The following is a 25,358-nucleotide window of genomic DNA, read 5'->3' as shown; positions in this document are numbered from 1 at the left end:
AGAACGGGTAGGCCCTGTCCCCGGCCCCCAGCCCCCTCCGCCCGCGCCCGCGGCGCCTGCCCGGTTTCCGAGTCCCGACGGCTCCAGCGCACAGTTCCGGAGTGGAGGGAGGAAGTGCATTCCTGCTGCCAGGTCCTCCTCCTCTCCGCCGCGCTCGCCTGGAGCTCCGCGGTTCTCCGCCTCCTCCGCGGGTCCTGGAAGGCATATCGAGGTAGCAGTTGTCGCTTGCACCTCATCCTGAGGGGAGGAGGAGATAGAGAAAAAAGCATCGTGTTCTCGCAGCTGCCGAACCTCGGGCATTTATCTCTTGGGGGACCGAATGCGCGCCAGAAAACCCAGGTGTGTTTGGAGTAACGTGCATTTAAAATAACAAGAAACATTTGTACAAATAACCAAAAAAATAACATTAAAAAGTAAAAAAACAATTTTCCGATTTTTCAAATACCCAGCACACGTTTTTTGATGCTCTCACAAGGGATCCGATAGAGCTGCTGAAGGGGCAGAGATGTTGCAGGATCCTGGGCAAGTATCCAACAAAACTCAACAGTGGACGCCCCTCGTGGGCAGAGAAGATAGCGGACGCCTCTACCCTGGTGTGAAACCGGTCACGTTTATTCGGAGAGAAGTGAAAAGCTGGAAACGAGGTGTAGGCGAGAGTAAACTATAGGGCGTGTGGAGGTAGAGTTTCAAAACTGAGTATTTTCCTTAAAGCCGTTGTAGAAATAGACACAAGGTAGCTGGCCTTGAACACACAAGGCGTCCTCCAAGTAATCTCCTGGGGGTGGGGGACGGAAAGGTGCAGTTAAATCCAATAGCCCAAAAAGAGAGGACAAGAAAAACTGCATCAAAATGTCCCCCAGGTTTTGATAAAGGGATCCCCGACAAAATGTGACTGTTAACTAGGACAGAACTGAAAAGTGGAAGTAAATCCCCCACCGGACGACTGGGAACTAAGTGAAACCTCTTCACTGGAAGCCAAGGAACCTGTTTACAGACGATTAGAAGGGATCAGCCCAGAAACCCGGATCTGACCTGGCAGGTAAGAAGCCCCAGAAAAAACCGTGGGCACAGGACAAACTGGAACTCCCACCCAAGGGGTGGGGGCATCTGTGGTCCAGAACTAGCAGGACACCGACAAAGAATCTGAGTAAAACCGAGGAAGGAAGACAGCAGTAATCAGGGGAATTTGCGTGCACCGGAGCATACAGAGGGTCAGGGATGGCAAGAAAATATTCTTTCCAGAAGCGTTCACTGGCACCTCCCCCTTTCAGACAAGCTGGCCTTCCTGGAACTGCAGAAATGTTTGGGCAGGAGATGGGCCCTGCTCTGAGAAAATCACAGGTAGAAAAATAGATGCTAAGTGTCGTGGGAGTCATGGTGGGAACAGTATAGCATTAGAAAGCAATAGGGAGACAGTATAGCATTAGAAAATAGAAACAATTATTTTCCAGTTCTCTAAGTGCTTGGTACCCATTTAGCTGATGCACAGAATGAAGGGTCAGTTCCTCAGGGAGGGGACTGAGAAAATCCCATAGAACAGCTGTTGCTTGCCTGGTGCTTGGAAAACGAATATGTGTTTGTCAGAGGCCAGGTAGGGAGGGCTTGTCTGGTGAATGGATCAGCACATATGACACTGTGGTTTAGGGCATGCCTCCGGAGACAGGCTGCCCTAGATCAAATCCCGTTTCTGCTGCTGTTTAGTTGTGCAATCTTGAACCATGGCAAAATAGGAATCTCAGTGAGTCTCGGTCTACTCAGCTGTAAACTTGGGATAACCACAGTACCTCCTTAATAGCTACCATCCAGTATGTAATTTCAGGGTATACTTAAGTACTTGGAACACACAGAAGCACTCAGTAAATGTCAGCTATTATTACTAAATGTGCAAAAGTTCCTGGAAGTGAAAAATCCACATACACACACGCTCACCCATATTTTAAACATCAGTAAGCTCTTAGTTGCTACCAAATATTAAATATAAAACATACAATATTATAGCATGGAGAGGGATATATGAAAGCACCTGAGAGAGGATCAGAAGAGCACTCTAGGGTACTGTGCCCTGATGTCTCTTTACCCCCACCCCCGAGGCTCTTTCCTGTGCCTCTAATGAGTCAGGTCAAATAGAAACCAAAAGGCAAGGGAGCCCTGGGGATGCAGTCTGAAGATGTCAGCAGTGTGGGCACAGAGCAAGGTGAAGGGATCTGGAGGGGCCACGAGAGAATACCCAACAAAGGTGGTGACAGTTTCCTATTGTTGTTCATCTCTGGGTGCTCATCCGCCCCTTTGTGGTGTTATGGGTTGAATTGTGTCTCCACCCTGCAAAATTCATATGTTGAAGTCCTAATATCCAGTGCCTTATTTGGACCTTACTTGGAAATATGGTAGATAGCAGATGTAATTAGTTAAGTCACAGTGAGGTCACTAGAGTGGGCCCTAACCCAATATGACTGATGTCCTTATAAAGGGGAATTTGGACACAGACACAAACACACAGGAAACACTGTGTAAAGATTGGAGTTATGCTATCACAAGCCAAGGAAGCTAGGAGAAAGGCCTGGATCAAATCCTTCCCTCCCAGCTCTCAGAAGGAACCACCCCTACCAACACCTTAATCTCAGACTTCTAGCCTCTAGAACTGTGAGACAATTTCTGTTGTTTCAGCCACAGTGGTTGTGCAATCCTAGCAAACAAATGCAGTTGGTTCCCTAATCCTGCCCACACCTGTTCAGTAACAAGTCTCTGGAACTGTTCGAAGTTGGATTCTGTTTCTTGCCAGGACCCTGAGGGATGCCTCAGGAAACACAGTTCCTCACTATGGAATTCTGGCTGGGTCACTCACATATTTGTGCATGCATAGAGAGCAACAGGGATTTTCTAATCAGTGACATACAGTGGCAGCAGGGTTACTCAAATTAGTGCTGCTGGTGGTGGTGTGAGGGGCAGATGGAGGACAAGGTTTGGGGAGCTTGCTGCTATTGTACTTGATTGCTCTAGCAACAAAGATAATTACAAAGACTGTAGAGTGAGGTCACTGTTTCTGACTGCCCTGGAGAAACAAAAAAAGAAAAGATAAGCATGAAGTATTAAATTCCCATCTCAAGGTACAGATAGAGTGAAATTCAAAGAATCTTTTATCTGGTATAGCCATAGGACAAACAGGGGTCATCTTCAGTTTCTATGTATAATTGTTTAGGTTACAGAATTGTTGCAAAGGTTAAATGCTCAATGTCAGCCAGTTCTCTTGCTAAAATTAGGACACTGATTGGGAAGCAGGACCTTGGACATGTGATGGGAATATTTGGGTGGACACAAAGTGATAATTATATGATGCAGTAGAGGTGTTAGCTAACACTACAATGGCAATCATATTGCAATAGAATGTATCAAACCAATACAGTAGTCCCCCCCTTATCCATGGTTGAGGTACCCATGGTGGACTACAAGCAGATGATCTTCCAAGATCATCAGAAGGTCAATAGTAGGCTAGTGTACGTCACAATGCCTATGTCAGTCACCTCTCTTCATCTTACTACATAGGCATTTTATATCTCACATCACAAGAAGGGTGAATACAATACAGTAGATATTTTGAGAGAGACCACATTCACGTAATTTTTATTATAGTATATTGTTACAATTGCTGTACTTTTATTATTGTTAATCTCTTACTGTGCCTGATTTATAAGTTAAACTTTATCATAGGTGTGTATATGTAGGAAAAAATACTGTACATGTAGGGTTCAGTAGTATCCATGGCTTCAAATATCCACTGACATTCTTTTAACATATCCCCCACAGATAAGAGGGACAACTCTATGTTGTACACCTTAAACTTCACAATGTTATATATGTCAATTACACATCAGTTAAAAAAAGAAAGTTGGATGCAGAAACTTAAAGAAATAGGAAACAGAGAATAACAGAATTAGAACAGATGTTGATAAGATTATCCAAAGAATATAAAACAAGTTATTAAAATAAATGTTTAATAAGGAACACAGATAAACCCAGAAGTTGGATATTGAAAAATCAATACAGTCTCTAGAAAGATTGATCAATAGAAAGAGGAAGAGAGAGAAGATTCAAAATAGAGCTTTATAAATGCAAAAAAATAAGTATCATTGCAGATTCTAGAGACACCGAACAATACTAATGTATTATTTTAAAAGCTGAACTCCAAATCCCAAACCTCCTTTACCTACAGAAGCAGCCCATCCTCCCCTGCATTAGGAATTGGCATTCACTCATATGAACACCTTTCAAGACTTTTCCTGGGCTGCTGCCTCCCATGTGGCTCTTCTCCTCAAAACTTGCCCACACTGCACCTCATTGACTCATAACGAGTAAACTCGCAGCAGAACCCAGAAAGAATTGCAAGGTCCACTGGGGAGGGGGTGGAGATAGATCAGCCACCAAGGGATTGGAATATCTTGCCAATACCAACTGAGAGGAAGCCTAGGCCCATAGAATGGAAAGTTAAACTAAGGAGGATGAAATACAAGACTGGATTCAGTAAAACTTATTAATTATATGCACTCATCAGGATTCCTGGTGTGTTATATTCAACACATGTGAATGGCTTTAAGGTTTGATTCCTTGGATTATTGAAACGTGGATTTAACAATGGCCTATAGTCGATGAGATTGAGAAGCCAAAGTTCCCCTGAAATATTGTAGACTGAGAGTATGAAGGCATAGGAGATAGGAATGTTTCGATGGATATATTAAATGCAACCTACTCACCCACCACCCCACAACCACACCATGCCTCTGGCCATCAAGAGTACCACCCCACAACCATACCAGTCGTCTTCATCAAGACATTAGGAAATGTAGCGGATTTCCTCTTCCAGTTATGGCAGTTAAATTCCAACTCTCCTGATGAAAACAACCATAAAAGCTGAGCAAAGTATAAAATATACATGTATTTCAAGTCATAATAGAACTAACATTTAAAAAGATCAAATGTAAATCCTAGAACTGAAAAAATACAATTCTTGAAATTAAGAACTCCATAGATGGGTATAACAGTAGATTACACAAAGCTAGAGCATTAGTAAACTGGAGGACTATTCAAAAGAAAATAGCCAGATACTTCTCCCAAGAAGATAAACAAATGGCCAATAAGCGCATGAAAATGTGTTCAACATCGTTAGCCATTAGATCAAAACTGTAATGAGACACTGCATTGCCCTCACTGAGATGGCTATAATTAAAAGGTAAAAAGAAATGGACAATAACAAGATTTGATGAAATTGGAACTGTTATACATTGCTGGTGAGAATGCAAATGGTGTAGCTGCTTTGGAAAACTGTTTTAAAGTTCCTCAAAGTAAAACATGATGGTACTATATGACCCAGAAATGCTACTCCTAGGTGTATACTAAAAAGAATGAAAACCTGTGTTCACACAGAAACTGTATATGAACGTTCATAACAGCATTATTCAGAATAGTTAAAAAGTGGATACAATCTGAATGTCCATCAACTGAAGTGGTAAACAAAATGTGCTCTGTCCATACAATGGGATGTTACTCAGCCATAAAAAGGAATAAAGTACTGGCAGATGCTGCAGTACAGTATGGGATGAATCTTGAAAACCACTTGGCTGAATAGAAGAAGCCAGACACAAAAAACTACATACTATATGATTTTACTTATGTGGAATGTCCAGAACAGGCAAATTCATAGAGATGGAAAGTAGATTAGTGATTGCCAGATGCTGGGGGTGGGGGTGAATAGGAGAAATAAAGAGTAACTACCTAATGGAGACAGATTTCCTTTGTAGTGATGAAATGTTTTGGAAAATGTGGTGATGCCTGCACAAATTGTGAATATACTGAAAACCACTGAATTGTACACTTTAAAAGGTAACTAGTAGAAAACAGTAATGCAAACAATTCTTGTCCAAATAAACGTTGGTCCGTAGAGATTGCCTCCCCTAGGATATTAATCCATTTTGCACCTATAAGCAAATTAACTTTAGCATTCCTGACTAATATCTATATCTGTACTTATTTTTCAAATTCTCCTTTGAACTAGTCTTAGCATCTTAGTGATTCCCTCATTAATGAATGAGTTGAATACAACTATTGGCCCATACTCATTTTATAGTTGCAATGAGAGTCATGATTTCAACTTCTTGAAAACTATACTTTGGCAGTAAGAAGATTGGGGATCTGATTGGCAGGATGCTGAAATTATTTCATGGTAGTTCACAGATGGAAAATAGAGAAGTTAGGAGAAAGAGACCTTCAAAGATGCTTTTGCTCCCCTATACAGGATACAAATACCCCACTAAATATACTCCCTGGTCCCAAGAAAAGATGCTAGTCCTTAGCCCAAGACTCTTAACAAAGTGCATCTGGAGCAGCAGGCTGGTCTCTAGGACATGTCTCTCTCTGTGTGGCTGTCTTCTCACTGTGACTGGTGGTCTGAGAAAAAATGTAGGAACACAGGCACAGAAGCATGCCTTGCCATGGGATGATGAATGTTCAGAGAAGAAAGCACACAACTCACTCAAAAGTTCATTAACACCATTCACATGGTTAGGGTCAGGCTTAGCTTTACGTTTAGGTTTAGGTTTAGGTTAGGGTTAAACTAGGTTAAGTTTAGGCCTAGGTTAGGGTTAGGGACTAAGCTGTCAGGTGACTGGGCAAACTGGCCATGGGTTTGGTAAGAAACATCAAAAGTCTCTTCTCCATGGGTGGAGTGAAACTGCACATAGGTGTTTGTCCATGTGACTATTGCTTCTACTCAGGGATGCACCTGGATCAGGACCCCATGCACAGCTCTGACTCCCATGTCACTGTCACTGCAGCCCAGTCTGCCCATATCTGCCACCTCCTGACATCATCTCCTGACAAAGTCTCCTCGACTTACCTTTCACACATACGAAGGAGGGAAAATGAACAGGAAAGAGAAATGGGAAAGAAAAACTGGGTATCCTAAAACTGAGACCTGTAGCAAGAAAGAAATCATCAGAGAATATTTTTGGGTTTTGTTCATAATAAATGCTCTTTAATTCTTAAAGAGTTGCCATTTGTGTTATCTGTAAGTTCCACTAGTTGCCAGTTACTTACTAATGTAATAGTTTTCAGTTTTTCATTGATTTAATTTTTTTAATCCTTAAAGCACGATGTATTTCTGAAATCATTGATTTCTTTGTGAACACTACTTTCAAGCTCTCCTACTTGGCTTGACTTTTGGCTCAGATTTCCAGTGTTATGACTTCTCCAAATCATGACTTTGTGTTTCCTCATAACATGCATGCTGTCAAGAGCAGGCTTGTGACCTAGGATATAGATTCTAGTTCCATTCTTGACTGTCCTTTTGATCTTAACATACAGTGAAAGTACCTCTGTGCACATTCATACATCCCTATCACAGTGCCTTCCAACTAATGGGCTCGAAGTCCTGCTCAAAATCAGTCATAGAACACATTCTAAGAGATGAAGTCAAAAAACATTCATGGAATATGTTCACCAGGCTAGCACTGTGCACTGGGATGTAAAGGTGAATAGATCTTAGCTCTGCCTTCAGATGTCCCAAGGGGACATTCCCCAAAGGGAGAAAGAATGCTGAGAGAGCACTGCCATCATGAAGCACTGTGCTTGCAGTATTCCCACAAGGTATTTTATTCATTTCTCACAATATATTTAAAGGGAAAGGAAAGTTAGTCCCATTTTACAGATGAGAAAATTCTAACCTGCCAAAAATTCAGTAACTTGCCAATATCACACATTGGCTAGGTGGCACAACTGGGATTTGTTACCAGGCTTTTCTGAATCCCAAACCAACACTTTCTCCATTAATGCATATTTTGAGGTGATTTCAGTCTTATTCACAGAAGCAGTAAGAAATCACTTTTTTTCCTTCAACATTACTTTCAATGAAGATTAGAGCCATCATTCCAAGAGTCATGGAATTGTAAGTAAATATGGGTTAGTGAGAACACAACAGCCCCTTCCTCAGGGACTGATACAGCAGCAGGAGGATTCCTAGCATCCGCTTTTGTAAGGACAGTGTACAGATCCTTCTGTAATCTAGGGCACCTCATCTAACCTCTGCTTGCATTTTTTCCTATGTCTGTACTTATGTAAAGAATGTGAACATGTTTGGAAAGAGTTCAACAAAATATAGCTAGTGTCCAGCTCCTTAGAAACCCCTCTCCCAGGGACTCAACAGATCAGGCTTTCTCACTTCAGAACCAAGGCACAAGAATGGGGCCAAACAAAATGGAAAGTTAGGGAGGGAAGAGTCAGTCTTGTCTTTTTCACTTAGAATTTTGCATCCTAAAAAAAAGTTGTAATCTGAGAAAGCATATCAAATGGCAATGCTTGTGCGTCTATACATATGCCAAGGAAAATTACGCAATTAGGAAATGTACAAATGAGCTGTGTCCTCTTCCAAATTCTTTCTCTATTTTGCAACCACTTTTTGTTTCTTTAAAGACAGCCTATACTAATAACTCCCACAAAATAGATGATTCAGTAATTTACACCATAATAATATTAAACCAAAGAACAAAACCTTGAAACTCTCTAAATATCTCTGAAAGATTGCCGATATACAGCTGATACAGAATTTGCACTCTATTTCAATAATATACTTTTAAGAAGAAGACCTTAATAAATTAAAAAGATCTTCATAAACTAGAATCTTCCCAAGGTACAAGTTATACTTGTCCTTCAGAGAGCCACGGATTTAACCTAAAAATGTTTCCTTTGCCTATGCAGCCATCACTGTACCAATAAGAGTGGTACCTCCTCTTCCCCTGATATGATTTCTGATTGTTACTCACTAGAATGTATTGTGAACCTACTTATTTCACTTCCTTACAATTGTTCGTGTTAAAAAAGGCCCACTTTCAATGAAAGATAAAGTTTAAAGACCCAGTTTGAAAGGTATAGTGCAATGAATAAAACAGAACCTAGCTAAGACATATCATCATGCGATTTCAGAGCACCCAGATGAAAAGAACATCCTAACACCTTCCAAAGAGAAGAAATAGGTCACAAACAGAAAATTAGGAATCAGGGCAATATTACATTTCTGAACACTAACACTGAAAGGTAGAAGACAATGGAACAAAACCTTCAACAATCTAAAGAAGAATGATTTTAAACTAGGAATTCTATCCCCAGCCTATTAATTGAATAGAATCTGTTAATCAAGAAAAGATGTTTTCAGATATTTCAAAAACTTTATTTGCCAAATGCACTTTCTCAGGAAGTACTAAGGAATGTGAAAAGACGGAGTAACTCAAGAAAAGGGGAAGGAAATTGGAGCAAGGAAGTAGAGGACTTGACCCAGGAAGAGTCAAAGAGACCTCTCCCAACAAGGGTCAAAGTGAGTACACAACAGAACAGTCCTATGGGGTGCAGGCAGCCTGAGGGTAGCCACAGAGTAATAAGCCTGAGAGATTATCTGCCTGAGAGTAACTGGGTTGAGAAGAACTTCATAGCTCTGGCAGAGAGTTTGAGAAAAAACTTGTGTTGATCATGTAGAAAACTGAGCAAATTTTTTAAAGGAGTAAGTGTTTAACACAAGGAGTATTGTTTTACAAGCAGAGTAGTGTAATTATATATTTAAATATGACTTAACTGTCAACAGTGTTAATTTAATTAATATGAAATAATCACCAAATGTTGGTTTTACCTATATATTGTGTTATGGCTGTAGTGGGAGAAAGGAGGGGCCACTGTATGGTTTGGGGAAAAGGAAAGGGTAGTAAAACTAAATTCTCATCTTTCATGATAAGAAATTAATTGATACGTCTTATGTTAAAAATTAAGAATTAGGGAATTGGCTTAAAGATGGTGGCATGAGAAGTGAGACAGAAACCTCCTCCCAAAACCACATATAATATGAGAATATAGCAAATACAAGTAATCCTGAAAAAGTGACAGGAAAGAAGACTGTGACAGACTGCCTACATCTGGGGAAAAGAGAAGACCTCACAGAAAAGGATAAAGTGGCAAAGCCACAATCCAGCTGAACTCAAGCCCTTCCCCCACCCCAGCTCACTGGCTGGAGGAAAAGAAACAGAGTGGGGAGGGAGTGGAGGCCCAGGAATGCTGAACACCCAGCCCAGGAGATATGCTCTGGGAGCATGAACCTACATTACATGGTGCTCTGGAGATTAGTGGGGTTGGAAAGCCAAGACAAGTGGAATACTTGGAGAAACTGAGATTCCAGCTGCTTGTTGAGGACAGGTACCCACAACCAGCTGCTCTGGGACAAAAGAAAGGCAGGCACTCTGAGAGACTTCACAAAAGGAAGAGGGCTGCTAAAGGGGCAAGTATTGCACAGAGCTTGCTGCTCAGGAGAAAGGACAGGTGGACAAAATTGTCCCAGTGCACTGAACCCAGCAGGTTTGGAACTTTTGGGAGCTTCCGGCACTCCATCCCCCTGGCTTCCAATGCAGCCCTGAGGCCACCCATCATGATATGCAGCCTGCTGCTCCTTCCTCACAGCAGGCACCAGCTTACAAACCTGCTGCCACTGCCATTCCACCAGACCAGCCAGAGGGCAGCCCTGCCTATGGAAGCTACAGGGGCATAGCATAGAGGCTCCCCCTGCATGCTCAGCCCACTGGCCCTGGCAGTAGAGGCAGGCACTGAAGCCAGGAAGCAGGAAAGAGCTCTTTCCTCCCAGCAGGCACCAGTGCTGCTCACCTGTGATCCCCGCCATTGCTCCAGGTACTGAGCAGCTCCAGATAGTAGACTTTATGGGCACTAGGGGGCACCACCTACACAAAGTTATTATTCCATATTATTCATTACAAAAATAAAATGTCAAAAGAAACTGGTACAGACCAAAATGCCACAAACACCAGAAAGAGGGCCAAGTGAAACTAAAATCACCAATATTCCTGATAAATATTTCAAAATAAAAATCATAAATATGCTAATGGAGCTATAGAAAAATATTCAAGACTTAAGGGAGGAATTCAAGAAAGAGATAGAAACTTTGAAAAATACAGTATCTGAAATGAAACATATAATGGACGGATGTAAAAGCAGATTAGATGAGGTAGAGGAGATGGTAAATGAAATAGAAATTAGAGAACAGGAATAAAAAGAAGCTGAGGAAGAGAGAAAAAAGGATCACTAGGAATGAAAAAATATTAAGAGAACTGTGTGACCAATCCAAATGCAACAATATTTGCATTATGGGGTACCAGAAGAAGAGGAGGGAGAGAAAGGGATAGAAAGTGTCTTTGAGGAGGTAATTGCTGAAAACTTCCCCAATCTGGGGAAGTAGATAGGCTCTCAGGCCATGGAGGTGCACAGATCTCCCAACACAAGGGACTCTAAGAAGGTAACACCAAGACATATAATAATTAAAATGGCAAAGATCAAGGATAAGGACAGAGTATTAAAAGCTGCCAGAGAGGAAAAAAAAGATCACATACAAAGGAAAACCCATCAGGATATCATCAGACTTCTCAGCAAAAACCTTACAAGCCAGAAGGGAGTGGCATGATATATTTAATGCAATAAAACAGAAGGGAGTCAAACCAAGAATACTCTACCCAGCAAGATTATCATTTAAATTTGAAGGAGAGATTTAATAATTTCCAGATGAGCAAAAGTTGAGGGAATTTACCTCCCACAAACTGACTGCACAGTGTACTTTGGAGGGACTGTTATAGATGGAAGTGTTCCTAAGGCTAAGTAACTGTCACCAGAGACAATAAAACCACAGTAAAGGAAGTAGATTAATTAATTACTAAGCAAATGCAAAATTAAATCAGCTACACACAGAGTCACTCAAAGGATATACAAAGAGTACAGGATATAACACCTAATATATAAAGAATGGAGGAGGAAGAAAAAGAAGGGAGAGAAAAAAAAAGAACCTCTAGTTTCTGTCTGAAATAGCATACTAAGTGAGTTAAGTTAGGCTGTTAGAAAGTAAAGAAACAACCCTTGAACCTTCAGTAACCACAAATCTAAAGCCAGCTATTGCAATAAGTGTGTATCTGTCGATAATCACCCTAAATGTAAATGGACTAAATGCACCAATCAAAAGACACAGAGTTATAGAATAGATAGAAAAACAAGACCTGTCTATATACTGCTTACAAGAGACTCCCTTCAAACCCAAAGACATACACAAACTAAAAGTGAAGGGATGGAAAAAGATATTTTCCCTATTAGTGCAACTAATAGGGAGAAAAAAGCAGGAGTTGCAGTACTTGTATCAAACAAAATAGACTTTAAAACAAAGAAAGTATCAAGAGACAAAGAAGGACATTACATGATGATAAAGGGGTCAATCCAACAAGAGGATATAACCATTATAAATATCTGTGCACACAACAAAGGAGCACCTACATATGTGAAACAAATACTAATAGAATTAAAAGGGGAAATAAAAAGCAATGATTCATTTTAGGAGACTTCAACACACCACTCATTCCAAAGGATATATCAACCAGACAGAAAATAAGTAAGGACACAGAGGCACTGAACAACACATTAGAACAGATGAACCTAACAGATATCTACAGAACACTCCACCCAAAAGCAGCAGGATACACATTCTTCTCAACTGCACATGGAACATTTGCAAGAATAGATCATATACTAGACCACAAAAACAGCCTCAGTAAATTCAGGACTGAAAGTGTACCAACCAGTTTCTTAGACCACAAAGGTATGAAACTAGGAATAAATTATACGAGGAAAAAAAAGCCCACAAACACATGGAGGCTTAACAGCATGGTCCTAAATAATCAATGGGTCAATAGCCAGATAAAAACAGAGATGAAGCAATATATGGAGACAAATGAAACAATAACTCAACACCACAAAATCTGTGAGAAACAGTGAAGGCCATACTAAGAGAGAAGTATATTGCAGTACAGGCTTACCTCAGGAAAGAAGAACAATCCCATATGATCAGTCTAAACTCACAATTAATGAAACTAGAAAAAGAGGAACAAATGACGCCCAAAGTCAGTAAAAGGAGGGACAAAATAAAGATCAGAGCAAAAATAAATAAAATTGAGAAGAATAAAACAATAGAAAGAATCAAGGAAACCAGGGGCTGGTTCTTCAAAAAAAATAGATAAACCCTTAGCCAGACTTACCAAGAAAAAAAGAGAGTCTACACACTTAAACAGAATCAGAAATGAGAAAGGAAAAATCACTGCAGACACCATAAAAAAACAAAGAATTATTACAGAATACTATGAAAAATTATATGCTAACAAGTTGGATAACCTAGAAGAAATGGACAATTTTCTAGAAAAATACAACCTTCCAAGGCTGACCTAGGAAGAAACAGAAAATCTGAAGAGACCACTTACCAGCAGTGAAACTGAATTGGTAACCAAAAAACTACCTAAGAACAAAATCCCTGGTCTAGATGGCTTCACCACTGAATTTTATCAAACATTTAGTGAAGACCTAATACCCATCCTCCTTAAAGTTTTCCAAAAAATAGAAGAGGAGGGAATCCTTCCAAACCCATTCTGTGAGGTCAGCATAACTCTTATCCCAAAACCAGTCAAACACCCCACAAAAAAAAGAAAATTACAGACCACTATCCCTGATGCAAAAATACTTAACAAAATATTAGCAAACTAAATTCAAAAATACATCAAAAAGATCATTCATCATGATCAAGTAGGATTCATCCCAGGGATGCAAGGACGGTACAACATTCAAACTCCATCAACATCATCCACCACATCAACAAAAAGAAGGACAAAAATCACGTGATCATCTCCATAGGTGCTGAAAAAGCATTTGATAAAATTCAACGTCCAATCATGATAAAAACTCTCAACAAAATGGATATAGAGAGCAAATACCTCAATATAATAAAGGCCATCTATGACAAACCCACAGTCAACATCATACTTAACAGCAAGAAGCTGAAAGCTTTTCCTTTAAGATCGGGAACAAGACAAGGAAGCCCATTCTCCCCACTTTAATTCAACATAGTACTAGAGGTCCTAGTCATGGCAATCAGACAACACAAAAAAATAAAAGACATCCAAATTGGTAAGCAAGAAGTTAAACTCTCACTATTTTCAGATGACATGATATTATATGTAGAAAATCCTAAGGAATCCACCAAAAAACTATGAGAACTAATAACTGTATTCAGCAAAGTTGCAGGATACAAAATTATTGTATCCCAATATACTAATTTTATTTCTATATACTAATGAGGAACTAGCAGAAAGAGAAATCAGGAAAACAATTCCATTCACAATTGCATCAAAAAGAATAAAATACCTAGGAATGGATCTAACCAAGGCAGTGAAAGACCTATACCCTGCAAAACTACAAGACACTCATAAAGAAATTAAAGAAGACGCCAATAAATGGAAGTACATCCCATGCTCATAGACAGGAAGAATTAATATTGTCAAAATGGCCATCCTGCCTAAAGCAATCCAGAAATTCAATACAATCCCTATCAAAATACCAACACCATTCTTAAATGAACTAGAACCAATAGTTCTAAAATTCATATGGAACCACAAAAGACCCCAAACAGCCAAAGCAATCCTAAGAAGGAATAATAAACCTTTGGGGATTGTGCTCCCCAACTTCAAGCTCTACTACAAAGCCACAGTAATCAAGACAATTTGGTACTGGCACAAGAACAGACCCATAGATCAATGGAACAGAATAGAGAGCCCAGATATAAACCCAAGCATGTATGGTCAATTAATATGTGAAAAAGGAGCCATGGATATACAATGGGGAAATGACAGTCTCTTCAACAGCTGGTGTTGGCAAAACTGGACAGCTACATGTAAGAGAATGAAACTGGATTACTGTCTAACTCCATACACAAAAGTAAACCCAAAATGGATCAATTACCTGAATGTAAGTCATGAAACCATAAAACTCTTAGAAGAAAACATAGGCAAAAATCTCTTGAATATAAACATGAGCAACTTTTTCCTGAAGGCATCTCCTCAGATAAAGGAAACAAAAGCAAAAATGAACAAATGGAACTACATCAAGCTAAAAGGCTTCTGTACAGCAAAGGACACCATCAGTAGAACAAAAAGGCATCCTACAGTATGGGAGATTATATTTGTAAACAACATATCTGACAAGGGGTTAACATCCAAAATATGTAAAGAACTCACACACCTCAACACCCAAAAAGCAAACAACCTGATTAAAAAATGTGCAGAGGATTTGAATAGACACTTCTCCAAAGAAGAAATTCAGATAGCCAACAGGCACATGAAAAGATGCCCCACATCACTAATTATCAGGGAAATGCGAATTAAAACCACAATGATATATCACCTCACACCAGTTAGGATGGCCAGCATTGAAAAGACTAAGAACAACAAATGCTGGAGAAGATGTAGAGAAAAGGGAGCCCTCCTACACTGCTGGTGGGAATGTAAACTAGTTCAACCATTGTAGAAAGCAATATGGAGGTTCCTCAAAAAACTAAAAATAGAAATACCATTTGACCCAGAAATTCCACTCCTAGTAATTTACCTGAAGAAAACAAGATCCCAGATTCAAAAAGACATATGCACCCCTATGTTTATTACAGCACTATTTATAATAGCCAAGATATGGAAGCAACCTAAGCGGCTATCAGTATATGAATGGATAAACAAGAGGTGGTACATATACACAATGGAATATTATTCAGCTATAAGAAAACAAATCCTATCATTTGCAACAGCATCGACGGAGCTACAGGGTATTATGCTCAGTGAAATAAGCCAGGTGGAGAAAGACAAGTACCAAATGATTTCCCTCATTTGTGGAGTATAACAACAAAGCAAAACTGAAAGAACAAAACAGCAGCAGACTCAGAGACTACAAGAAGGAACTAGTGGTTACCAAAGGAGAGGGTTAGGGGAAGGTGGTTGGGTAGGGAGGGAGAAGGGGATTGAGGGGCATTATAATTGGCACACAGGTGTGGGGGGGTCACGGGGAGGACAGTATAGCACAGAGAAGACAAATAGTGACTCTGTGGCATCTTACTACACTGAGGACATTGACTGCAATGGGGTGTGGGGGGGACTTGATAATATGGGTGAATGTAGTAACCACAATGTTGCTCATGCAAAACCTTCATAAGAGTGCATATCCATGATATCTTAAGTAAAAAAAATAAGAATTAGTTATATAAGCATGGTTTTTAGGAATAGGGGAGTAAATAGAAGAGCAAAAAGAGTCAGAAGAGGATGTCTGTAGGGAGCAGTCATGAAGATAAGCAGGGTATGGAGCAGGGGGTTGTTGTTGTAAGTTTAAAGATATGTCTTGTAAATATGTACTTTGATAGGTAGAAATTTTTATTAATTTTAAATAGTGAGCTAGAATTAGAAAATTAATAGAATGAGTTTAGAAAACTCACATTTAGGGATGGAATGATAAATTTAATTATGGATGGCTGAGGCCTGTAATTTCCTCACTTTATCCATAAGAAGACACATAGCCAACCTTAAATTACCTATTTCAGTTGCTGGGGAAATAGGAAGATAAAATCCATAGATTTCTCCACATTGCCTAATAACTACAAGGACGGCTCAGACTTCTGGTAGCACTAACTCCCATTTCTCTGTTTGGTACACCTGTAAACTCCATAAACACCCATCCTAAAAGGATTGTTTTAGATGCTTGGAATTGAGCAAAAATTACCTGGTGTTCCTTCACTTTAGCATACCAGGATTAACATTTCATTGTCTGGGCTGTTTTACAAGTCCATAGGGACAGAGGTTAACTTGCATATTGCTATCTGGTGGCAATGCAAATTTAAGTTCTTTCCCCTGGAACAAATAATCCCAAAGGTTATGGCTTAAGGCCCTGTTGGACATTATCCAGTACTATCTAACCCAGCATGTATTAAATTGCCAATATTTACCTAGTTTTGCAAATGCTTGTAGTATAAATCCCAGCATCTGAATTGTTCCCTTATTAATTAATGAGGTGCCTAAATCTTTGACATTTTCATTTTATATTCACATAAGAGTCATGATGTTACCTTATGAAAATTATAGTTTAGCAAAGACTAAGGAGAAATTTACATAAACATTCTTAAAACTTCTATTCTTGGAACAAGTCTTTCAAACCCGTACTTGCAGAAATTAGGACATTTCTCTTTTATCCGAAGCAACTAAGTAGAAAGAACTGACTGGGTTTTATCTTCTTTCCTGTTCTGGCTGTAGGTGCCTATTAGACTCAGTCAACCAAAAAAATGGTTCCAGGGACAGCCTTTGAGACTCATAGGATGGGTTCAGTCTTCCCAGACTTTACAAAATAAATGGGAATAAGACAAAATCTCTTTTAAAAGGAAGCTTGGAGCCAGTGATGCCTCTTAGAATCTAGAGGAAGACAAGACCATGTTCCAGTTGGTAGGAAAGGCTTCCTCCCCAAGCAGGCGCCACTGGAGCTGGGACTTGAAAGGGGGGCTGAGGGCAAGAGGAGGGTACAGACGGAGCCAGAAGAAGGAGGCCCAGCTGAGGAAGACCTTTGGGAGGGTGCAGAGCTTGAGAGCAGGAATAATGGGATTAGTGCTCTATCAATCCCATTCATTTGATAATTAACAGTGTTAATTTCATTATTTCATTCATTCATTATCTTTTTTTATATCTTAGTATATTCAGGCTGCTGCAACAAAAATACCATAGACTGGGTGGCTTATTAACAATAGAAATGTATTTCTCATAGTTTGGAGACTGGAAGTCCAAGATTAAGGTGCTGGCAGATTCGGTGATGGTGAGGACTTGAGTCCTGGTTCATAGATGGCAGACCTGTCCCTGTGTCTTCACAGGGCAGAAGGAACCAAGAAGCTCTTGGGGGGTCTCTTTTATAAGGACACTGATCACATTCATGAGGACCCTACCTTCATGGCCTAATCACCTCCCAGGGTTCCCACTTCCTAATGCCATCACACTGGGGATTAGATTTCAACATATGAATTTTGGGGAGACAAAAACATTCAGTCTATATAACATAGTGTTTTTAAATTAGATGTTAAGTTCTTTAGTAATTTGATGTAATTACTAAGAGAAAAAAAAAGTTAAAAACTTCATATAGTGTGTACATTTGCTGGGGCTCCCATACAAGATACCACAGAGTGTTGTCTTAAACACCAGAAATTTTATTTTTTTCACAGTTCTGGAGGCTGGAAGTCCAAGATCAAGGTGCTGGGAGGGTTGGTTTCAGTGAGGTTTCTCTCTCTCCTTGACTTGCAGATGGTCACCTTCCTGCTGTGGCCTCACATGGCACCTTCCTGCTGTGGCCTCACGTGGCCTTTCCTCCATGCTCCACATACTTAGTGTCTCTTCCTCTCCTTATAGAGACACCAGTTATACTGGGTTAAGGCACATCCCTATGACATCATTTAACCTTAACTATCACTTTTAAAAGCCCTATCTCCAAATATAGTCACGTTGTGAGGTGTACTAGGGATTAGGACTCTAACATATGAATTTGGGTGGGAGGCACAGTTCCATCCATAACACAGCAAAAACTCAAACAGTACAAAATGCTACACACTCAAAAAATACGTCTCCCATCTACCCCTGCCTTCAATCCCATGTCCTCAAACACATGTTATCATCCACATTTTACATGCCTCTGAATGTGAGTTCTTTGAAGGCTAAGACCATATGGTGGAATCTTTGCAAAAAGCAGTGGTGGCCACATGCTCAGACCTGCAGACAGAAGTGAGCACATCCTACAGGCCCGCTGCCCCTGCCACCTCTGCCCTCCTCAGAATGCATGGAGGCAGGGTAAGAGGGGCATCTGCTGTTTACTGAACACACCCTCTGGGCGCAGCTCTAGAGAGAGAAGAAAAATGGGAAGGAGCCGTCATCATACGGAATTCACTATGCAGGGAAGAGAGAAAAAGTCCAGGGTAGCAAAACAAACAAACAGAAACCAAACTCAGTGGCCTAGCGATTTTCCAAAGTACAGTTGACTCTTGAGCAATTTGGGGGTTGGGCACCAACCCCTCTCAAAGTAGAAATCTACATACTTTTGACTCCCTCAGACTTAACTACTAATAGCGTACTGTTGACTGGAAGCCTTACCAATAACACAAACAGTAGATTAATGCATATTTTGTATTATATATATATTATTCAGTATATTCTTCCAATAAAATAAGCTAGAGAAAATTAAATGATTTTTTCAAATTGCCACAAATCTCCAAAAAGTTTTCCAATATATATATTGAAAAAAATCTGTGTGAAGGGGACCTATGCAGTTCAAATCCATGTTGTACAACAGTCAACTGTATTTGAACCTAGTGGACAAAATAATATGTTGCCTACTATATTTACATTTTGAAAATTCCTTTCATTTGTATGTGTGCATAATGTTTTTGTAGTTTTTTAAATAACAGCTTTAAGAAATACAACTCACACATCATAAAATTCACCTGTTTAAAGTATACTGTCCTGGGGTTTTTAATATATTCACAAAGTTGTACAACCATCACTGCTATCTAATTCCAGAACATTTTCATCAAATATTCTAAAAGAAACCCTGTCCCCATTAGAGTCATTCCCATTCCTCATTCCTTCCAGCCCCTGACAAATACCAATCTGTTTTCTATGGATTTGCCTATTCTGGACATTTCATACAAATGGAATCATCCAATAGGATGCCTTCTTTCAATTAGCATGTTTTCAAGACTCACCCATTGCAGCATACATCAGTACATCAGTACTTCATTCTTTTTTATACCCAAATGTTATTCCATTATGTGGATATACCACATTTGTTTACCCCCTTATCAGTTTTTGGACATTTGAGTTGTTTCTACTTTTTAGCTATTATGAATAATGCCACTATGAACATTAATACAAGCTTTTTCATGGACATGTTTTCAGTTCTGTTGGGTATATACCTAGGAGTGGAATTGATGGGTCAAATGGAAGCTCTGTTTAACTTGTTGAGGAATTGCCAAACTGTTTTCCACAGCAGCCGCTGTATTTCACATCTCTACCAGCCAGGTATGAGGTGTCCAGTTTCTCCACATCTTACTAGCTTTTGCCTTTTTGATAATAGCCACTCTGATCAACGTGAAGTGGTATCTCATTATGGTTCTTATTTGCATTTTCCCAATGACTGATGATGTCCAGCATTTTTTCAAGTGCTTATTAGTCATTTGTATGTCTTCTTTTAAAAGCTGTTTAGATCCATTGCCCATTTTTAAACAGGCTATCCTTTTATTTTGTTGTAACAGTTCTTTGTATATTCTGGGGGAAAGTCCATGTTAGTCTACTCAGACTGCCAAGACAACATGCCGCAGAATGGGTGGCTTAGACAACAGAAATTTATTTTCTCACAGTTCCAGTTTCTGGTGAGACCTCTCTCCTTGTGTCCTCATGTGCTGTTCCTCTGTGCACCCGCATCGCTGGTGTCTCTTCCTCTTCTTGTAAGAACATCAGTCATATTGAATTAAGGCCCACCCTTATGATTTTATTTTACCTTAATTACCTCTTTACAGGCCCTGTCTTGGGGGTTAGGGCATCAAAATAGGAACTTTTAGAGAATACAATTCAGTCCCCTTATCAGATGCATGATTTCTAAGAATGGTCTCTCGTTGTAAGTGTCTTTTCACTTTTTTGATGATACCCTCTGAAACACGAAAGTTTTTAATTTTTATGATGTCCAGTTTATCTGTCTTTTGTTTTTTAAAGTTGCTTATACAATTGATGTCATATAAGAAACCATTGCCTAATCAAAGGTCACAAAGATTTACACCTATCTGTGCTTCTAAGAAATTTATAGTTTTAACTTTCAGATTTATGTTTTTGACCCATTTTTAGTTAACTTTTATATATGGTATGACGTAGGTGTCCAACTTCATTATTTTGCATGTAAATGTCCAATTGCCCCAGAACGACTTGTTGAAAAGACTCTTCCTTCTTTCTTCATGGAATTATCTTGGCACAGTTGTTGAAAATCAGTAGATCATACAGGCAAGAGTTTTTTTTCTGGACTTTCAGTTCTGTTCCATTGATACATATTTTTATGCTTATACCAGTCCTACAGTCTTGACTGTTGCATCTACATAGTAAGTCTTGAAATCAGAAAATATGAGTCCTTCAAAATTGCTCTTCTTTTTCAAGATTATTTTGCTACTTTGGATCTCTTGCATTTCCATAGGAATTTGAAATCAGCTTTCAATTTCTTCAAAAAAGCCAGCTGGGATTTTGATAGGAATCGCGTTGAATCAATGGATTGCTTTGGTATACTGCCATCTTAACAATATTAAGTTTCCCAATTCATGAACATGAGATGTCTTTCCACTTATTTCAAACTTCTTTAATTTCTTCCAGCAATGTTTGTCATTTTCAGTACATGGATCTTGCACTTCTTTTGTTAAACTTATAAGTATTTTACTGTTTTAGATGCTATCTCAAATGCAATGTGTATAACCATTTTTAAATGGAGTTACATTGCTGAATGTTTATGGACAATAGGGTTACAGTTTTAAAATAAAAATAATGGTTCCCTTATATAAAGTGATGATCACTAAAACTTCTCTACAAAATCTCTCCATTAACTTTTCATCACTTTGCTCTCATTTTCCTGTCCTTTCTGCTCACTCCTTCACCTGAATATGCTCACTTAAGATAGGACTGAACAAGCTCTAGCAAGCCTCACCGAGGTGAACGAAAGAAAAAGGAAGTAGGGTAAAGAATCAAGGAAGCCAGTAGTTCAGTTTGCTTACCAGTGGCCGCGGAGGCCTTTTCTCCCTAGCATTGTGCACACAAACTGCACCCTCTATGGTGTTAGATGCCAAGCTTCTTCCTTGGGAAAAAAAAAATTAGGAAAAAAAAATGGCTAAATGGCAAACACACTTGCCGAAGCCAAGAACTTACTGGGATTGGCATTGATGCCGGACTGTCCTGGTGATTATTAATTATGACTAAGGCTGACCACAGACACAGGAGAGAAGGCTGCCATCCTCTTCAGCCATGAAAAAGTAGCCCCTTTCCCTGGACTTAAGATAGTTTATACCCTTTCTTTGATGGAGCTTGCTACATACAGACCTCACCTTCTGGAATTACATCCCTTTGGCTTATGAAATTAGAGATAAAAAGCAGTGACTTCTGGGATGGGTTTAGTAAACCTCAGAAGTGCTTTATGCCTGAGAGTATTCACACCTCAGCTCAGATCTCTGGAGCATCACCTGAAAGAGAAAAGAGCAGGAGGTGGTCGCCCACAAGCAGGGCGGAGGGTGCGCCATGACAGAGCAAACACACTCATTGTACCTGAAACTCCTGGTCTGATCCGGATTGTAACTCAGGTGTCTGATCACACTCACAGTACAGAGGACAGTGCAAGGACTTGAGTTAAATCATCAGAACCAGCGTTCTCATTCTCTTATTTCGCTGTCTATGAGCAACACTTCTAGTCGGAACTAAGTGTCTGCAATCTTACCTTCCTTGGGCCCACCTCGTATGTGTTACCACCTCATGGCCAGCCCGACAAGGAGAAAGAAGAGAGACAAAGTTAGACACCCACAACCTGAGCAAGGTGTCTCCTGATGTGGGAGGGCTGACTACTTTAAAAGAGTCAAGACTGGCTTTATTGGAATTTTATGTTGGAATCCAGGTGTGTGAGACTATAAATGGAGCCACTGCTTACACATATTCTAAACCAGAAGGTCACAAGCCCCCCGAATAATGTGCAGTTTGGGAATAACATCTAGGTATAACTCCACACCTGTCCAAGATATCATTCTTATGCTATGTTCACCAAAACTCCAACACTCAAAATTTATCTCTAACCACTAACATAACTTCAAGAATAGCCAGGCAAGCTTGTAGGCAAGGGTAAAGCAGGAAAAAACCCTAAAAAAATGCTCTAGGCCTGAATCTTCAGCAATTTTCCAGCATTATCTCAAATGAGATCCTTGAGAGGGTTTTGCCTACCAGAGTTATCCAGGATATTCCTGAGAACTCTCTTTCAGTGAGCAAATTTGAAGTTTTCACTACCGTGAGAGGGGCTTTATCTTCTTTGACAATTGCAAAAAATAACATTTTAGTATTGCTCTTGGGAAAGATCATTCTTGCATGTACTTTCTTTAGCCAGACATCCAGCACAACTGATCGCAAAGCCCTCCCAGAGGAAGTACATGGCTTTAAAAACAGAGCCACAGGAAGCTCACACTTGATCCAAAGAAATAAACCCCATACATGGCCCTAGAACTTCTGATTCCCTGCTCTGTCATCCTTGGGAGAAGAGGGTAGGGTCAGGCCTCCAAGGAAAAGGCTAGCCTTCTAGCGAGGTGAGCTAAACTCAGGGACCTAGTTTTCCTTCCCAATGTCCCTGATTTGATTACAGCCATTATTGTCTGCCAGAGCAGAGACTGCTGGCTGTCCATCAAAACCCAGGCCTCCCTTCCTCCTGGACTCAAGGCAAAAGTACATTGCTCAGCCTCCCCTGTAGCCTGGAATGGCTGTGAGACCAAGTGCTGACCAGTGGAGTGGGAGGAAGTGATGGGGGCCATTTCCAGGCCTGGTCTGTGATCCCCCCATTCCCTTGGCCTCTTTCCTTCCAACTGGATGGTACCAACTTGGGCCTCTTCTGAAGCCAGGTATGGGAAATGGCTGGCTGACCATCATCTTAGGTCCCTGAGTGACTCTGTGAAGCAGAGCCCCTGCTGACCCCTGGGAGGGACTGTGAGTGAGAGAGAAATATGTTTCTGCCCTGAGCCATTGCACATTAGGGTCTCTTGGTCACAGTGGTTAAGCCTTTCACTCAAGTCAATGACATCCTAGTTGTTAGTGACTTGTGTTATTACCCTCCTTAGTAGTTCTCAAGTTCCTCCCCTCTGCCCCTCCACTGCCATTTGAAGCCCTCATCCCCTCTTATATGTACTGTCACAACAGCCTGCTAACTGGCAGATATAGGCTATGTTCACACCACACTGAGAGCCCAGCACACCTGGCCTGGCCCTCTCCTGCTCCTCACCTTCATGCTGCTGTTTCCTCCATGTGAGCAGGCCCACCCCTTCCCCCAAACCTCCATCTCCTCTACCTCTGGGAGACTCCCATCATGCTCAGCACTGTTGGGTGCCTTCCCTGGTCCCCTGTATTTCTATCCCATCCTGCCAGCTACTAGAGGCAGGTGTGTGTCCTCATCACTTTCCTCCCCAGTGCCTCCCCACTGCAGGTGTTTAATGAATAAATGAATGAGTGACAGTTTCTAAGCCCCCTGGGGTCCCTCTCTCCCCCATTTGATGCCACCATCTGCAAGTTGGGGCCGTGTCCACCAAAGGCCATCCCTCCAGCTTTGGCCCATGCCCCTCTGCCTTTGCTCCAATGCTGGAAGTTTCTTCTGTCACCTCAAGTGGGCAAATATTCATGGCACAGAGATGAACAGATTAGGAGAGCTTCGTGTGCAGGGTGGCTAAGCCCCCAAAATTCCCCCGTCCAGGGTCATCCTCAGTTGGGCCCTTGGTCTCAGTGCCTGTGGCTCCTCATATGCTTGGAGAAATGGGATTAGAGGAAAAGGCAGTCTAACTTCACAGGAGGGCTGACACACAGGCTATTTTCCAGTCAGGACAATTTCCTGTCAGGGTTGTTGTCTCCCTCCACAGGAAGCTCCCAACCTTCAGCTTCTACCTGCCTGTCCAGCCCATTTGCTGAGCAGGTCAGGATGCATGGAGTATGCAGGTCCTCATCTCTGCCTCTAGCTTCTGCAGAGAGTTACCAGGAGGCAAGGCAAGGGGCTTGCCGAGGCGATGCTGCCGAGGTGACCCTGCCAATCCTCCGAGCCCCTCCGGGGTCCTGGCCACAGCACACACAGCCCCTTCACTTCACGAGGGAGGAGGCCACAATTACAGCTGCTCGGGGCTTGAGGAAGGGGGAGAACAACCTTATCCTGACAACATCCCCATGTTGAGTGAGAAACTCCTGCACCTGGGAAAAGAAGTGCACATCGTGTGAACTGCTCGGGAAAGCAATGAAGAGGGACAGACAGTTCTTACGGCCATGACCTGCACATTAGTCCCCTCCAATTTTGTCAAGGGCTCTCTCCTTCTTTGAGCTCACAGACATTGTTTTCTGTTCAATAACAGGAAGAAGTTCTTATGATGTGAAACTGAGCTTAAGCCGATTTTCCCAGTTCTGGGTTACGCTGATCCCTTGCGGTCTGTGAACAAATACCAGAAAGAAGTGGTTCAACAAACAAAACTCACTGAACATAAACTCACTTTTATGGAAAATTTAATTCAATTTAAATTTAAGTACTAGCTTTCCAAACTGTTATTGTTAGCAAATCGTTTACACACATCAGTCAGCATGTGCAAATGACCTGTACTTTTCTCAAATAAGCCAACTTAACATCTACATAGTGGGTGGTAAGACAAAACTCAGGGC

At 40.8% G+C, this 25,358-nt stretch overlaps 1 long non-coding RNA gene across 4 annotated transcripts; it reads left to right on the top strand.

The window, feature by feature from the left end:
- Window positions 1-89: 89 nt before the first annotated feature.
- LOC130682537 (uncharacterized) lies at window positions 90-25,215 on the top strand. Of its 4 annotated transcripts, none has more exons than XR_008995731.1 (4): window positions 90-220; window positions 487-646; window positions 861-1,039; window positions 25,058-25,215. It is a non-coding gene; the product is annotated as an uncharacterized LOC130682537 (long non-coding RNA). The 4 variants fall into 4 exon arrangements; XR_008995732.1 differs by lacking the exon at window positions 25,058-25,215 and adding an exon at window positions 24,578-25,044; XR_008995730.1 differs by lacking the exon at window positions 25,058-25,215 and adding an exon at window positions 6,762-7,027 and having other exon boundaries at window positions 904-1,039.
- Window positions 25,216-25,358: the final 143 nt, after the last annotated feature.

Source organism: Manis pentadactyla, chromosome 2 (genome assembly GCF_030020395.1).
Source record: "Manis pentadactyla isolate mManPen7 chromosome 2, mManPen7.hap1, whole genome shotgun sequence".
NCBI lineage: Eukaryota > Metazoa > Chordata > Mammalia > Pholidota > Manidae > Manis > Manis pentadactyla.
The sequence above is the reverse complement of the archived record's forward strand: the minus strand, read 5'-3'. Positions and strand labels throughout refer to the sequence as shown.